Source organism: Cynocephalus volans, chromosome 1 (genome assembly GCF_027409185.1).
Source record: "Cynocephalus volans isolate mCynVol1 chromosome 1, mCynVol1.pri, whole genome shotgun sequence".
Lineage (NCBI taxonomy): Eukaryota > Metazoa > Chordata > Mammalia > Dermoptera > Cynocephalidae > Cynocephalus > Cynocephalus volans.
This window is the reverse complement of record NC_084460.1, coordinates 263,304,067-263,320,234: the sequence shown is the minus strand read 5'-3', so window position 1 is coordinate 263,320,234 and position 16,168 is coordinate 263,304,067. Positions and strand designations below refer to the sequence as shown.

General features: G+C 36.6%; 2 protein-coding genes across 2 annotated transcripts in view; one reads left to right on the top strand and one right to left on the bottom strand.

Annotated features, from left to right (window-relative positions):
- Nucleotides 1-16,168, top strand: part of BOLL (boule homolog, RNA binding protein) — a 70,104-nt gene that overhangs the window by 34,912 nt on the left and 19,024 nt on the right. The gene's annotated exons all lie outside the window — the stretch shown is intronic.
- Nucleotides 1-16,168, bottom strand: part of PLCL1 (phospholipase C like 1 (inactive)) — a 394,267-nt gene that overhangs the window by 368,359 nt on the left and 9,740 nt on the right. The window contains exon 2 of the mRNA XM_063097128.1: nucleotides 15,220-15,299. The gene's annotated coding sequence lies outside the window, so the exon portion shown is untranslated. The remainder of the gene's footprint in view (nucleotides 1-15,219; nucleotides 15,300-16,168) is intronic.

The window sequence follows — 16,168 nt, the reverse complement described above, 5'->3', positions numbered from 1 at the left end:
ATTAAATTTGTCTTTGCCATAAACGGCCAGTAGTCATTACAGAAAATCAAATACTTAATATAGAAAGGATTTTTAAAATTCTTTTAGCATACAAAAGAAGATAACATGAAAGATGAAATCATGAAATATAAAATGCTAGAATAAAGAGGACAGAGGGACAAATCCAAAAAATAGTAATTATCAAAAAAAGACTACAAATAGAACAGAAAGAATGTGCAGAAATTTTAAGAGTAAAACAAAAAACATCCTGACCTGAATTTACACGTCGAAAAAGGATTAACCATGCTTCAAGCGAAATTAATGCAAGGCGATGCATGCATAGACACCCTGGCAATTATCTTCCCCTACCCCCAACCTCTCACTGCGCCAAACATCCTGGGTTTAAAAATTCTTAACCTTTTGTTTTTTTATCAATATACACTGTAGTTGATTTTCATATCCCTTTACTGATTCCTCCCTCCCCCACATCAACATCATATCTATTCACATGTCTCTTAACAAGTTCAAGGAATTGTGATTGTTGTGTCTTCTTCCCCGCTCCCCCCTCCATGATTGTTTGTGTATTTATTTATTTATATTTAGCTCCCACAAATAAGTGAGAACATGTGGTACTTCTCTTTCTGTGCCTGACTTATTTCACTTAATATAATTTTTTCTAAGCCCATCCATGTTGTTGCGAATAGTAGTATTTCGTTCTTTTTTAAATAAGTTTAGATTTACAGAAAAGTTGCAAAAAATAATACAGAAGTTCATATATCCCTTCACGCAAATTCTTTTTTTTTTATCAGTTATGAACGTATTTAATCAAGTACTCTTAACCCCTTACTTAAAATCACATCCATAATGAAGGTTTATCAGATACTCTTGGGTACTAACATCTTTTTTTTTATTTTTAATGTTATTTTTTCGATATACATTGTGGCTGATTATTGTTGCCCCTTACCAAAACCTCCCTCCCTCCTCCCTCTCCTCCCTCCCCCCCGAACAATGTCCTTTCTGTTTGCTTGTCATATCAACTTCAAGTAATTGTGGTTGTTATATCTTCTTCCCCCCCCCAGTTTTTTTTTTTTTGTGTGTGTGTGTGTGAATGTATATATTAATTTTTAGCTCCCAACAATAAGTGAGAACATGTGGTATTTCTCTTTCTGTGCCTGACTCGTTTCACTTAATATAATTCTCTCAAGTTCCATCCATGTTGTTGCAAATGGCAGTATTTCATTTGTTTTTATAGCTGTGTAGTATTCCATTGTGTAGATGTACCACATTTTCCGTATCCACTCATCCAATGATGGACATTTGGGCTGGTTCCAACTCTTGGCTATTGTAAAGAGTGCTGCGATGAACATTGGGGAACAGGTATACCTTCGACTTGATGATTTCCATTCCTCTGGGTATATTCCCAGCAGTGAGATAGCTGGGTCATATGGTAGATCTATCTGCAATTGTTTGAGGAACCTCCATACCATTTTCCATTGAGGCTGCACCATTTTGCAGTCCCACCAACAATGTATGAGAGTTCCTTTTTCTCCGCAACCTCACCAGCATTTATCGTTCAGAGTCTTTTCGATTTTAGCCATCCTAACTGGGGTTAGATGGTATTTCAGTGTGGTTTTAATTTGCATTTCCCAGATGCTGAGTGATGTTGAGCATTTTTTCATATGTCTGTTGGCCATTTGTATATCTTCCTTACAGAAATGCCTACTTAGCTCTTTTGCCCATTTTTTAATTGGGTTCCTTGTTTTTTTCTTGTAAAGTTGTTTGAGTTCCTTATATATTCTGGATATTAATCCTTTGTCAGATGTATATTTTGCAAATATTTTCTCCCACTCTGTTGGTTGTCTTTTAACTCTGTTAATTGTTTCTTTTGCTGTGCAGAAGCTTTTTAGTTTGATATAATCCCATTTGTTTATTTTTCCTTTGGTTGCCCGTGCTTTTGGGGTCGTATTCATGAAGTCTGTGCCCAGTCCTATTTCCTGAAGTGTTTCTCCTATGTTTTCTTTAAGAAGTTTTATTGTTTCAGGGTGTATATTTAAATCCTTAATCCATTTTGAGTTGATTTTAGTATATGGTGAGAGGTATGTGTCTAGTTTCATTTTCCTGCATATGGATATCCAGTTATCCTAGCACCATTTGCTGAAGAGGCAGTCCCTTCCCCAGTGAATAGGCTTGGTGCCTTTGTCAAAAATCAGATGGCAGTAAGTGTGTGGGTTGATTTCTGGATTCTCTATTCTATTCCATTCGTCAGTGTGTCTGTTTTTATGCCAGTACCATACTGTTTTGGTTATTATAGCTTTGTAGTATAGCTTAAAGTCGGGTAGTGTTATGCCTACAGCTTTATTTTTTTTGCTGAGCATTGCTTTGGCTACTCGTGGTCTTTTATTGTTCCATATAAATGTCTGAATAGTTTTTTCCATTTCTGAGAAAAATGTCTTTGGAATTTTGATGGGGATTGCATTGAATTTGTATATCACTTTGGGTAGTATGGACATTTTCACTATGTTGATTCTTCCAATCCAAGAGCATGGGATATCTTTCCATCTTCTTGTATCCTCTCTAATTTCTCTCAGCAGTGGTTTGTAGTTCTCATTATAGAGATTTTTCACCTCCTTGGTTAACTCAATTCCTAAGTATTTTATTTTTTGGGTGGCTATTGTAAATGGGCAGGCTTTCTTGATTTCTCTTTCTGCATGTTCACTATTGGAGAAAAGAAATGCTACTGATTTTTGTGTGTTGATTTTGTATCCTGCTACTGTGCTGAAATCATTTATCAATTCCAACAGTTTTTTTGTAGAGGTTTTAGGCTGTTCGATATATAGGATCATGTCATCTGCAAACAGGGACAGTTTGACTTCATCTTTTCCAATCTGGATGCCCTTTATTTCCTTCTCTTCTCTGATTGCTCTGGCTAGTACTTCCAACACTATGTTGAATAGAAGTGGTGAGAGTGGGCATCCTTGTCTAGTTCTTGTTCTTAAAGGAAAAGCTTTCAGCTTTTCCCCATTCAGGATGATATTGGCAGTGGGTTTGGCATATATGGCTTTAATTATGTTGAGATACTTTCCCTCTATACCTAACTTATTGAGGGTCTTTGTCATGAATGAGTGCTGAACTTTATCAAATGCTTTTTCAGCATCTATAGAGATGATCATATGGTCCTTGTGTTTCAGTTTATTAATATGGTGTATCACATTTATTGATTTGCGTATGTTGAACCAACCTTGCATCCCTGGGATGAATCCCACTTGATCATGATGAATAATTTTACGTATGTGTTGCTGTATTCTGTTTGCTAGTATTTTAGTGAGGATTTTTGCATCTATATTCATCAAGGATATCGGCCTGTAGTTTTCTTTTTTGGTTATAGCTTTACCTGGTTTTGGTATCAGGATGATGTTTGCTTCATAGAATGAGTTCGGGAGATTTGCGTCCGTTTCAATCTTTTGGAATAGTTTGTAAAGAATCGGTGTCAATTCCTCTTTGAATGTTTGGTGAAATTCTGCTGTGAATCCATCTGGTCCTGGGCTTTTCTTTGTTGGGAGCCTTCTGATAACACCTTTAATCTCCTTTATTGTTATTGGTCTGTTCAGATTTTCTGCATCTTCAAGGCTCAGTTTTGAGAGCTTGTGTGTGTCCAGAAATTTATCCATTTCCTCCAGATTTTCAATTTGTTGGCGTATAGTTGTTTATAGTAGTCTCGAATGATTCCTTGTATTTCAGATGAATCAGTTGTAATATCACCTTTTTCATTTCTAATTTTTGTTATTTGAATCTTCTCTCTTCTTTTTTTTTTTTTTGTTAGCCATACTAATGGTTTGTCAATTTTATTTATCTTTTCAAAAAACCAACTTTTTGATTCATTGATCTTTTGTATTGTTTTTTGGATTTCAATTTCATTCAGTTCTGCTCTGATCTTAATGATTTCTTTCCGTCTGCTAACTTTAGGTTTGGATTGTTCTTGTTTTTCTAGTTCTTTAAGGTGAAGTGTTAGGTTGTTCACTTGCCATCTTTCCATTCTTCTGAGGTGAGCATTTAATGCAATAAATTTCCCCCTTAATACTGCTTTTGCAGTATCCCACAGGTTTTGGTATGATGTATCATTATTTTCATTAGTTTCAATAAATTTTTTGATTTCCTGCTCGATTTCTCCTTGGACCCATATGTCATTAAGTAGAATGCTGTTTAATTTCCATGTGTTTGTATAGTTTCCAGAGTTTTGTTTGTTATTAATTTCTAGTTTTAATCCATTGTGGTCTGAGAAAATACATGGGATAATTCCAATTTTTTTGAATTTATTGAGACTTGTTTTGTGACCTAATATGTGATCTATCCTGGAGAATGATCCATGTGCTGATGAGAAGAATGAATATTCTGAGGTTGTTGGATGGAATGTTCTGTAGATATCTGCCAATTCCAATTGGTCTAGAGTATTGTTTAGATCTTGTGTTTCTCTACTGATTCTTTGCCTAGATGATCTGTCTAATATTGACAGTGGGGTGTTCAGGTCCCTTGCTATTATGTTATTAGTGTCTATTTCCTTCTTTAGGTCTAATAGAGTTTGTTTTATAAATCTGGCTGCTCCAACATTGGGTGCGTACATATTTGTGATTGTTATGTCTTCTTGATGCATCAGTCCTTTTATCATTAAGTATTGTCCCTCATTGTCTCTTTTTATGGTTTTTAGTTTAAAGTCTACTATGTCAGATATAAGAATAGCTACTCCAGCTCGTTTTTCTTTCCTATTTGCATGGTAAATCTTTTTCCATCCTTTAACTCTTAGTCTATGTGAATCTTTATGGGTGAGGTGGGTCTCTTGTAGGCAGCATATAGTTGGGTCCTGCTTTTTGATCCAGTCCGCCAGTCTGTGTCTTTTATTTGGGGAATTTAAGCCTTTTACATTAAGAGTTGTTATTGAAAGGTGTTGATTTATTCCTAGCATTTCATTGGTTGTTGGGTTGTCTTAGGTGTCTTTTGTTCCTTGCTTTCTGATTTACTGTTTGTTTTCTGTGTTTGTTGGTTCCTTAGGTTGTAGATATCGTTTTTGTTTGTTTTCTCTTCATGAATGCCACTTTTATTATACTAGTGGGTTTTGATTTTTCTTGGGTTTTTATGTCAGTGGTAGTTATTTTTCAGGAACCAAACCCAGTACTCCCTTGAGGATTTCTTGTAAGGGTGGTTGTGTGGTAGTGAACTCCCACGGTTTTTGTTTGTCTGAGAAATATAGTATTTGCCCTTCATTTCGGAAGGATAGCCTTGCAGGGTAGAGTATTCTTGGCTGGCAATCTTTGTCTTTTAGTATTTTGAATATATCATCCCATTCCTTTCTAGCTTTTAGGGTTTGTGATGAAAAGTCTGATGTTAGCCTGATTGGGGCTCCCTTATAGGTGATTTGACACTTCTCTCTTGCAGCTTTTAAGATTCTCTCTTTGTCTCTGAGTTTTGCCAATTTGACTATGACATGTCTTGGAGAAGGCCTTTTGGGGTTGAATACGTTTGGCGATCATTGAGCTTCCTGGATCTGAAGATCTGTGGTTTTTCCTATACCTGGAAACTTTTCTGCCACTATTTTTTTGAATATATTTTCAATGCAATCCCCGTTTTCCTCCCCTTCTGGAATACCCATGACTCAGATATTTGAGCGCTTAAGGTTGTCTGATATCTCGCTCAGATTTTCTTCAATGTCTTTGATTCTTTTTTCTCTTTTTTGTCTGCTTGTGTTATTTCAGACAGCCCATCTTCAAGTTCAGAGGTTCTCTCTTCAACTTCGACAAGCCTGCTGGTTAAACTCTCCATTCTATTTTTTATTTCGCTGAATAACTTCTTCAGTTCAGCAAGTTCTGCTACATTTTTTTTCAGGACATTGATTTCCTTGTACATTTCCTCTTTCAGGTCCTGTATACTTTTCGTCGTTTCATCATGATGTCTAGCTGAGTTTTCTTGTATCTCATTCAGTTTCCTTAGAATTATCACTCAAAATTCCTTGTCAGACATTTCAAGGGCTTCTTGTTTTATAGGATCTAGAGTTTGAGATTTATTAACTTTTGGTGGTGTACTTTCTTGATTTTTTGTATTTCTGGTATCTTTTTTTTTTATGTTTATTCATTGCGGCAGGGGATTTCACAGTCCACCGGTTTGAGACTATTGACTAACTAAGATGTTGCTGTGGTTGCCAATTTGGTATGGCTACCTCCGTGACTGCTTAGTTGGCCTCTAGTGCCTTGTGTGTGTGGTTGCCTCAGGTCTTGGGCCTCTTCGGGAAGCCACCTCTCTGGTCAGCTTGGACTCTGCTGGGCTGCTGTATCATGGGGCGGTACCACAGGTCTGTGGTCTCTGCTGAGCTTCCACTTCCCGTGCAGGTGTTCTGTACACTCTGGCCCGGGCTGCTGAATCACGCAGTGGCTGCCCCACAGGGTGTGTGGTTTTTGTCGAGTCTCCACCTCCCTAGCCAGACGTCTCCCCGCTCTGTGCACACTGGGCTGCCTGGGACGTGTCTTCTGCAACCCTCGTCTGTCAGCTGAGCCTTCAAGACCCTGCTCGGCACTGCCTCACCCAGGAAGTCTACCAGGTTTCTGCTAGGCGCAGACAACTGGTCGCTCTGGGTGCCTTTGTAGCACTGTGTAGATCTTTCTCGGGACTTATCACCTTCCTCCTAGTATCGCGGTTATTTGTGTACTTGTCTTATCTCCCACACCACAGCGTGAGCTCCTTGGGGGAGGAGCCCACAGCATACAGTTCACCTTTTAATCCCCCCCAGCGCGGATCGACTCCAGTGCCCGCCTGCAGTCAGCTCTCCGACAGGTTCAAGCGAACTTGGGAACTCTCCGACCACACTATTCCTAACCAGAAATTGGTTAGGCGTTTTTCCGAACTGGTGGCCGCAGAGATGGTATCTGCCTCCCAGTAACAGGAAGTTTACCGGGGGCCGGAGCCCAGGGTGCGGTAGAGTGACAGTCGGCCCAGCCCATACTTCCTTGCCCTCCCAACGCTGGCCAGGATTCCCCACACCACCAGCCCCGCCAGAGAACCGCGGAGGGAGTGGAGGGGAGGCCGGCCTGCAGGCCCCGGGAAGCCCTGCACTGGGGCAAGCAAGTGGGAAGGCTCAGTGAGGAGCCGAGCCGGGCAAGGAGGACAGGCTTGGCCGAGCCAGGCCAGAGCCGCCACCACCTGAGAAAATGGAGGCAGCCAGGCGGGCATCGGCCCCCCCGAGCAGGGCCGGGCCGGGGGTCACTCACGGGACTGTGCCGGGCCAGGCAGCTCCCTCTCTGCCTCTGCATCGTCGCCGTCTCTGTCCTTGGCCGCTGCCGCCTCGGGCTGCTCACTCGGTCCCGCTGCACGGCTCGGGCGCTCCCAGGAATCTTCTTTTATGCTGGCCTGAAACCTCAAATCCTGAATAGGGCAGCTGGCCGCCTTCAGCACAGCCCCGGCTTCTGGGATCCTGGCAGCGTCAACAGCAGCCCACCTCCGTGTGCCCTGTTTAGAGACTCGCTTTTGCAGCTAAGAAACAGTTCTTTTCCTGCTCCATACTTCAAAGCTGTTGCCTGTAAACGAGGCAGCCTCTCCTGCCAAGGGCAAAGTGGCAGTCAGCCCCCACGACCGGCCACCAGCAGCGGTCCTCCCTTTAGAGACGGCAAGAGGAAGGTCCACAAGTTTCCTGGCTGCCTAAGGCCCAGTGGCCACCTTTTCCACCTCAGCTAGTCCGCGCCAACCGCCGCAGCCACTGCCATCTCCCTTCACCCAACTTTTAATTTAACAACTTACATAATCATAGATCAGTTAGCAAAGCCAAGAAATTAACATTGGTACATATTGTTAACTAAGCCATAGACCCCATTCATACTTCACCAGTTTTTCCACTAATGTTTTTTTCTGTTCTAGGATGTAATTCAAGATCTTAATTACATTTATTTGTCGTGTCTCCTTATTCTCCACCTATCTGTGACATTTACACAGTCTTTTCTTGTCTTTTATGACCTTGATACTTTTAAAGAGTACTGGTTAGTTATTTCATAGAATTTCTCTCAATTTCGGTTTATCTGATATTTTCTGTTGATTAGATGGAAGTTAGGCATTTGAGGCAAGAATATCACAGAAGTGATGTACCCTTGTCAGTGTATCATACCAGGGTATATGAGATGCCAGTATGTCTAATTACTGGTGATAAGGTTAACATCATTAAACTTTTATTAAGCATAAAAAATAACTTGCCTGCAGTAGCATAGCTCAGTAAGTGGAAGACCCAGGACTAAAACCCAAGCATGTTCTCAACCACAGAGAAAAATGTTAGCTAGCTCTCTGAAATCGTTAGAGTGAAGCCCATTGACAAACCCAGTCATGCACACAGAAGTTCTTATTAGTATTTTAGTGCCTCTCTCTTAAATATGGGCATGCATACACATTAAATAAAAGCCTCTATAGTAAGAGAACAAAACAAACAAAAGAAATTGAGAAGAAATATACAATGCAAGGAGCATAAGAAAATATCAAAGAGGGGGGGAGGGAGGAGGGAGGGAGGTTTTGGTGATGGGGAGCAATAATCAGCCACAATGTATATCGACAAAATAAAATTTTTTAAAAAAAAGAAAACAAAATATCAAAGAAACTACTATTAATATTCTCTCAGAAATAAGAGAAAATTAATGTGTTCAATGCATGGACAGCCTGACATCTTTTTTTTCTTCAAACATCTCAGTCCTTTTAAATGTTTTTTTACCTTTGCATTGTGAAATAATTTCACATTTATGGAAAAGCTGTAGAAACTAGAGAGTTTCTATATATCCTTTACCATACTATTCTTTGGCTGAAGGGCACTGCACAAGAAATGAACATTAATACAATTCTCTCAACTAAACAATATACCTTACTCTAAAACTTCACTGGTTTTCCACTAATGTGATAACTGAAATAAATTACATATGGAAGGGTTAGACATTAAAGGTAAAAGCCTTCAGAGAGTAGAACAAAAAAAAAAGAGGTGAATAATTATAGAGAAAAAGATAAAATTAAAAGATTACTCCAAGGAGTCAAATATTCTATTAATTCCAGGAAGATAAACAGAGAAAATGGTTTAGAAGAAATTATCAAAAAATTAATATAAGAAAATTTCCTAGAAACTTAAGAATAAGAATCTCTAAATTGAAAGGACTCACAAAATACTTGGCATAATCACTGCAGAAAACTCACACTAAGACAAATTATTGTGAAATTTCAGGACAGCAAGAATAAAAAAAAAAATTCTCAAAGCTTCTAAAAAGAGAAAACAAGTCACGTACAAAGGATCAGCAACACTGGATCCTAGAAAGCTAGAAAACAATGGAGCAGAGCTTTCAAATTTTGAAGGAAAATTTCAACTTAGAATTCTACAATAGACACGTATAAATAAATCAAAAAGACATTTTATGTAGTAGATTCTCAAAAAAATTACTTCACATGCATTCTTCCTCACAATCCTACTGAACACATATTTTGCCAAAACAAGAAAATAAATCAGGAAAAGATATGGAATCCAAGAAAAGGGCATCCAACACAGAGCAGAGACAAAGGGAATTCCCAGGATGACAAAAAGGGAAGTCTCAGGACAACGGCTCTTCAAACTGACTAAGAGAGCAACCAGTCCAGATTAGATCAAGATTCCAGAAAGATTCTTTCCAGGAGAGAAGTGGGGAAGAATTTTTATTTGTGTAGAAAATTGTATTAGGTATTTTACAGAGCTTTTGAAGCATATGGAAGGATTTAGCCATAGATTTAAAGAAAATTATATGAATGGGAAGAACTGGGGCAATTAGTGAAAAACAAAAAGTTGTTCAAGAAACAAAATGTAATTATAATACACCTCTTAGCCCATTAGTGAACAGTATTTACATAGGCATAACAATTAAAATAATGAACATATATTTAAGCAAAAATTATGGTGTAAGTTAATTTGGAGTGTGGGTGAGAAGTTAAAAGAGGTACATAAAAAAATCTTCATCTACCTTATAAGTCACTAGCTAAGGAATAAAACTGTTTTATTAGTAGAGTCAGAAATGATGGAAGTGAATACCACTAGAAGAAACAACACAAAAAAGCAAATATGACCACCTCTAGAAGTGGAGTATGAGACAGGAAGGGGGGGGGAGGAAGAGGCCTGTTTTTGTTTCCATTTTACCACTATTTGACTTTTAAAACTATATAATACTTTAATAAAATTAACTTCAAAAGTGCAAAGAATACCAGATTGAGTGTTTTCAGCAAAGATATATCAGGTAAATGAAAACAACAGTAAGTAAAAAACAGGGTGACATTAATATAAGAAAATGAATTTCAAGGTAAAAAGCATTAAACAAGACAGAGAAGGCCAGTTTATAGTGATAAAAGGTTAAATCTATAATGAATAAATAAGTCAAATAATGTAACATCAAAAATATAAAGTTAAAATTGTTAGAAATACCAGGAGAAAGAAACATAATTGTGATTGGAGACTTTAATATTATAATCGTAACTGAGATTTGAATAAATAAAGTCTAAAAAATATTACATACAAATAATACATATTGGATTTTGTGCCTTGCAAAGAGAAAGCTGTTCCTTTTCTAGCATCCATAAAAGTTCCAAAAATTGATAATATTCTAGTCACAAAGTAAACCTCTATAATAAATTCAATAGACTTTACTGGCCATATTCTCTGATTATATAATATTAGGTATAGTCAAAGCCAGCATTGTGCAAGACAGAAGAAGTATTGACAGACTGAATCCCTGGCAGGCAAGGTTGCCTAGTGAAATGGCAACAAATGGATATAGTCTAGATGATGGGGCCAAGAGCTCTATGCTACGGGCCATTACAAGTTAAACTATGGCACTCCTTCTTAATCTATGGCACCACTTCTTAAACTACAGTGTAATCTGGGGCCTAGTTTGGCCCACTGTTCACCCCTCTAAATATTACTAACCATCTTAGCTGATGATTCCCTCAGGAGAAAATTGTCTTAAGGCAAAAATCACAAAACATCTGAGAAGCACAGCACAGTAAGAGAATTTAAAAAAAAGAAAAATAGAATAACAGCCAGTATTAGCTCTTCCTTACGAATATAGTTTAAAGAAGGAAATTTTTAAAATAAATAATAAAGTCATCAGTTTCATGCATCTTTGAATTATCTCCAGACTTCACACTCATGCGTAAGGTTTTTTTCCCTTTGTCTTGTTCTTATCTATTTTTTCAATAAAGCTCACTGATAACTTTTACCTTAAACTTATCGGGTAACCTGGAAAAAATTATGTCTCAGTAGTTCACTTTGAAAGAATGTCTAGTATATCTTTGTATTACCAAAGCAGTAACTTTTTGCTTACTTTTTCATTACTCAGACTTAAGACAGGATTCTATCAATTTGAAGTTAGCTTTTCTACATACAACTAAATCAGATAAAATATATTGAAAAATTTTAAACATTCTCTTGGACGTTCTTTCTAAAGTACTTTAGACTTTAGGTATACCCTTCGTGAAACAGTGTTGTTTAAAGTATTGTAATTGTTGCTTATATTTAAAACTTCAGAATTAACACATTGAAAACAGATTTTAAAGTGTGTAAATTGCAGAACACCTTGTCTTCCTTCATTCTTTCTGCAATGAAATTTTCTCAACCCAAACTGTATTAGCTCTTTATTGCAAGGTGAAAATAGCCTCCTATTACATCCTGAAAACCATTAAGGAAAACTTCTTTATGTCATCCTAGAAATTTTAACCAATATTTATTTAAAAGCCTCCTTACTCAACTTGAAAATTTAGCCAAATAATTTTTACTTGAAAAATATTTATAGGATATATTTTCTGTTACATACTGTCAATTTGTCTTTTTCATGTAATGCTTATACCCTCAACTCCCTTTATTTTCACTTCCTATCTTGACTTTTGGTAATTTTTTCTGTTTTTTTGAATGTTTCTTAAGGTTTAGTAAAAATAAGAAATGGAAGTAAAAGTCAGATCATTTTATCCTAATCTAGCAAAAAAAAAGACTTAATTGGAGGATGACATTAAAACTATAGCTAAAATAAAACTTTATTTATGGGCTTAAGTTATTCATTGCTGTTTCTGTCACATATTGCTCTATCAGATCTGGCACAATATAAATGAGTTATGGACCATTAGTTAATTCTATAAATCACATAAATAAGTTGCCCCTTACATGAAAATAACATATGGACTCTACCATATGACAAGCCTTAAGTAAAAGCTCATTCACAGTAGTTTAATTCATCAAACATTTATTAAACATAACATTTGAAAAATAATATTTGCAGTGCTGTAAATACAGTTACTAAAACCTTATCCTTGAGACTACATTCATCTCTATTTATGACCTGAGCCAATAGTTTTCTTATATCTTTAACTATTACTTTAGAATTGTCAATGGCTGTTTCCTTTAAGTATGGTAAAGTTCAGTACCAACATGTACTTTTTACTGAAATTAGCAGGACCTAAGTTAAACTGTCTCGATTTGGAAAGAAATAAAAGGAATAAATGAGGAATGTCAATGGATCTTCTCTAGGATATCAGGTTAAATTATATATCTATTGTATTATTACATTTTTTAAAATTCTTATGTGAACATTTGTGACTCAAAAGTACCTTTTCTCTATTCTGAAATGTAATCAAAATTATTAATCAGCAACCAGGCAAGAATGTCCTCTCTTACCATTCCTTTTCAACATCACACTGGAAGTTCTAGCTAACGCAGTTAGACAAGAAAAGGAAATAAAAGGTATACAGATTGGGAAAGAAGAAATAAAATTGTTCTTTTTCACAGATGACGTGATTATCTATGTTGAAAATCTGACATAACCAATCAAAAAAGCTCCTGGAACTAATAATAAGCAATTATAGCAAGGTTGTAGGATAAGGGATTAATATATTAAAGTCAATCACTTTCCTGTATACCAGCAATGAACAAGTGGAATTTGAAAGCAAAAACACAATACCATTTAAGTTAGCACCCCAAAAGATGAAATACTTAGGTATAAATCTGACAAAATATGTACAAGATCTATATAAGGAAAACTACAAAACTCTGATGAAAGAAATCAAAGAACTAAATAAATGAAGCGATATCTATATTCATGGATAGAAATACTCAATATTGTCAGGATGTCAGTTCTTCTTAACTTGCTGTACAGATTCAACTCAATCCCATTGAAAGTTCCAGCAAGTTATTTTGTGGATTTCAATAGACTGATTGTAAAGTTTATATGGAGAGGCAAAAGACCCAGAATAGCCAACACTGTATTGAAAGAGAAGAACAAAGTTGGAGAATTAGCACTACCTGACATCAAGACATACTATAAAGTTATAATACTCAAGACAATGTGATTGGCAAAGAACAGATAAATAAATCAGTGGAACAGAACAGAGAGCCCAGAAATAGACCTACACAAATACAGTCAACTGACCTTTGACAAAGAAGCAAAGGCAATGCAATGGAGAAAATATAGTCTTTCCAAAATACAGTGCTGGAATAACCAGATATCCACATGCACAGAAATGAATATAAACACAGACCTTATGCCCTTCACAAAAATTAACTCAAAAGTGAATCCTAGACCTAAAGGTAAAATGCAAAATTATAAAAATTCTAAAGATAACATAGAAAATCTAGATGATTTTGGATTGGGGGATAAATTTATAGGTACAACATCAAAGGTATGATCCATGAAAAAAAACAATTGATAAGCTGGACTTCATTAAAATGAAAACTTCTGACCTGTGAAAAATACTGTTAAGAGAACAAGAAGATAAGCTATGAACTGGGAGAAATTATTTGCAAAAAATATATAATAAAGGAATGTTATCCAGAATATACAAAGAATTCTTGAAACTCAACAATAGGAAAATGAACAACCTTGTTAAAAAATGGGCAAATGATCTGAACAGACACCTCACTAAGGAATATAAATAGATGGCAAATAAGCATATGAAAAGATACTTAACATCATATATCATTAGAGAATTGCAAATTAAAACAACAATAAGATACTACTACACCACTATTAAAATGACCAAAATCCAGAACACTGACAACACCAACTGCTGGCAAGGATGTGGAACAACAGGAACTCTCACTCATTACTGATGGAAATGCAAAATAGTACAGTCACTTTGAAAGACAGTTTAGGCAGTTTTTTATAAAACAAAACGTATTTTTACCATTCAATCCATCAGTCATGCTCCTTAGTATTTACCCAAATGAACTGAAAACTCACGTCCACACAAAAACCTGCACATGGATGTTTATATCACCCTTATTCATAATTATCCAAACTTGGAAGCATCCAAGATGTCCTTCAGTAGGTGACTGGATAAACTCTGGTACATCCAGACAATGGAATATTATTCAACACTAAAAAGAAATGAGCTATCAAGCCATGAAACCTCATAGAAAAACCTTTAATGCATATTGCTAAGTGAAAGAAGCCCATCTGGAAAGGCTACATACTATGTGATTCCAACTATATGACATTATAGAAAAGGCAAAACTAAAACCATGACATTATGCTAAAGGCAAAACAAATATCTCAGTATTACAGGAAATTTCTTTGTAGGCTAAACATTAAACTTTCTGACAGTAAAACAGAATAAGTATGGATTTAATTTAAACATAGTGACAATGTACAAATACTTAACTTTTTATCTATCTAAACATATATCTAGTTAATTCTGTTATTTGTGATCTCAAAAGCACTAGTATTAACAGCTTCTTAATTTCTCCCAAGGTTTTTAATAAGGTTATAATTTCTGATTTTGAATTATATTTAATCAAGGTGAATCCAATATATTTAAGTCTGGTAATAAGCTATTTCCACAATATAAAGTGTTTTTAGTTCAGCCTAATATAACAGCTATATCATCTACTGGGTGGCTAAAGCAACAAGCATTTATTTCTCATAGTTTTGGAAGCTGGGAAGTTCAAGATGAAGGTGCCAGGAGATCTGGTATCTGGTCAGGGCCAACTTTCCAGTTTGCAGATGTCTGTCTTCTCATTATACCCTTGCAAGGCTAAGAGCAAAGACAGCAGAAGCAAGCTCTCTCCTGTCTCTTCTTATAAGGGCAATAATCCTGTTTGTGAGAGCTCCACCCACATGACCTAATTACCTCCCAAAAGTCTCACCTCCAAATACCATCACACTGGGGATTAGACTTCAACATATCAGCTTTGGGGGGACACAAACATTCAATCCAAAGCAAGAATATACTCACCCTGGGCATGTAAGGCATCTTATTAAAGGTTTTCTTTCATAGGATTTGAGAAGTTCTCTGCCCGAATATTTCTTCCCTGCCTGAAAAGGTTAAACCACAGGTCAACAAAGTACTCAATTGAAAACTCAAGACCACACAAAAACCTGCACACAGATGTTTATATCAGCCTTATTCATAATTACCCAAACTTGGAAGCAACCAAGATGTCTTTCAGCAGGTGAACGGATAAACCGTGGTACACCCAGCTTAAGCTTTTCAGGCCACATGCTCTCTTTCAAAACTACTGACCTCTGTCATTTTTGTGTGAAAACAGCCATAGACAAAATACAAACAATGATCATGGCCAAAAGTACAGGCAACTAAAGGTAAAATAAGCAAATGGGATTATATGAAACTAAAAAGCTTCTGCACAGCAAAAGAAACAATCAACAGAGTGAGAAGACAACCAACAGAGTGGGAGAAAATATTTGCAAAATTTACATCAGACAGAGGATTAATATCCAGAATATACACGGAACTCAAACAACTTTACAGCAAAAAAACAAATAACCCAATTAAAAAATGGGCAAAGGAGCTGAAAACGCATTTCTCAAAGGAAGATATACAAATGGCCAACAGACACATGAAAAAATGCTCAACATCACTCAGCATCCGGGAAATGCAAATCAAGACCACTTTGAGATATTTTCTCATTCCAGTCAGGATGGCTAACATCCAAAAGACTGAGAATGATAAGTGCTGGAGAGGTTGCGGAGAAAAAGGAACTCTCATACACTGTTGGTGGGACTGAAAAATGGTGCAGCTTTATGGAAAATGGTATGGAAGTTCCTCAAACAATTGCAGATAGATCTTCCATATGACCCAGCAATTTCACTGCTGGGAATATACCCAGAGGAATGGAAATCATCATGCTGAAAGGATACCTATACTCCAATGTTTATTGCAACAC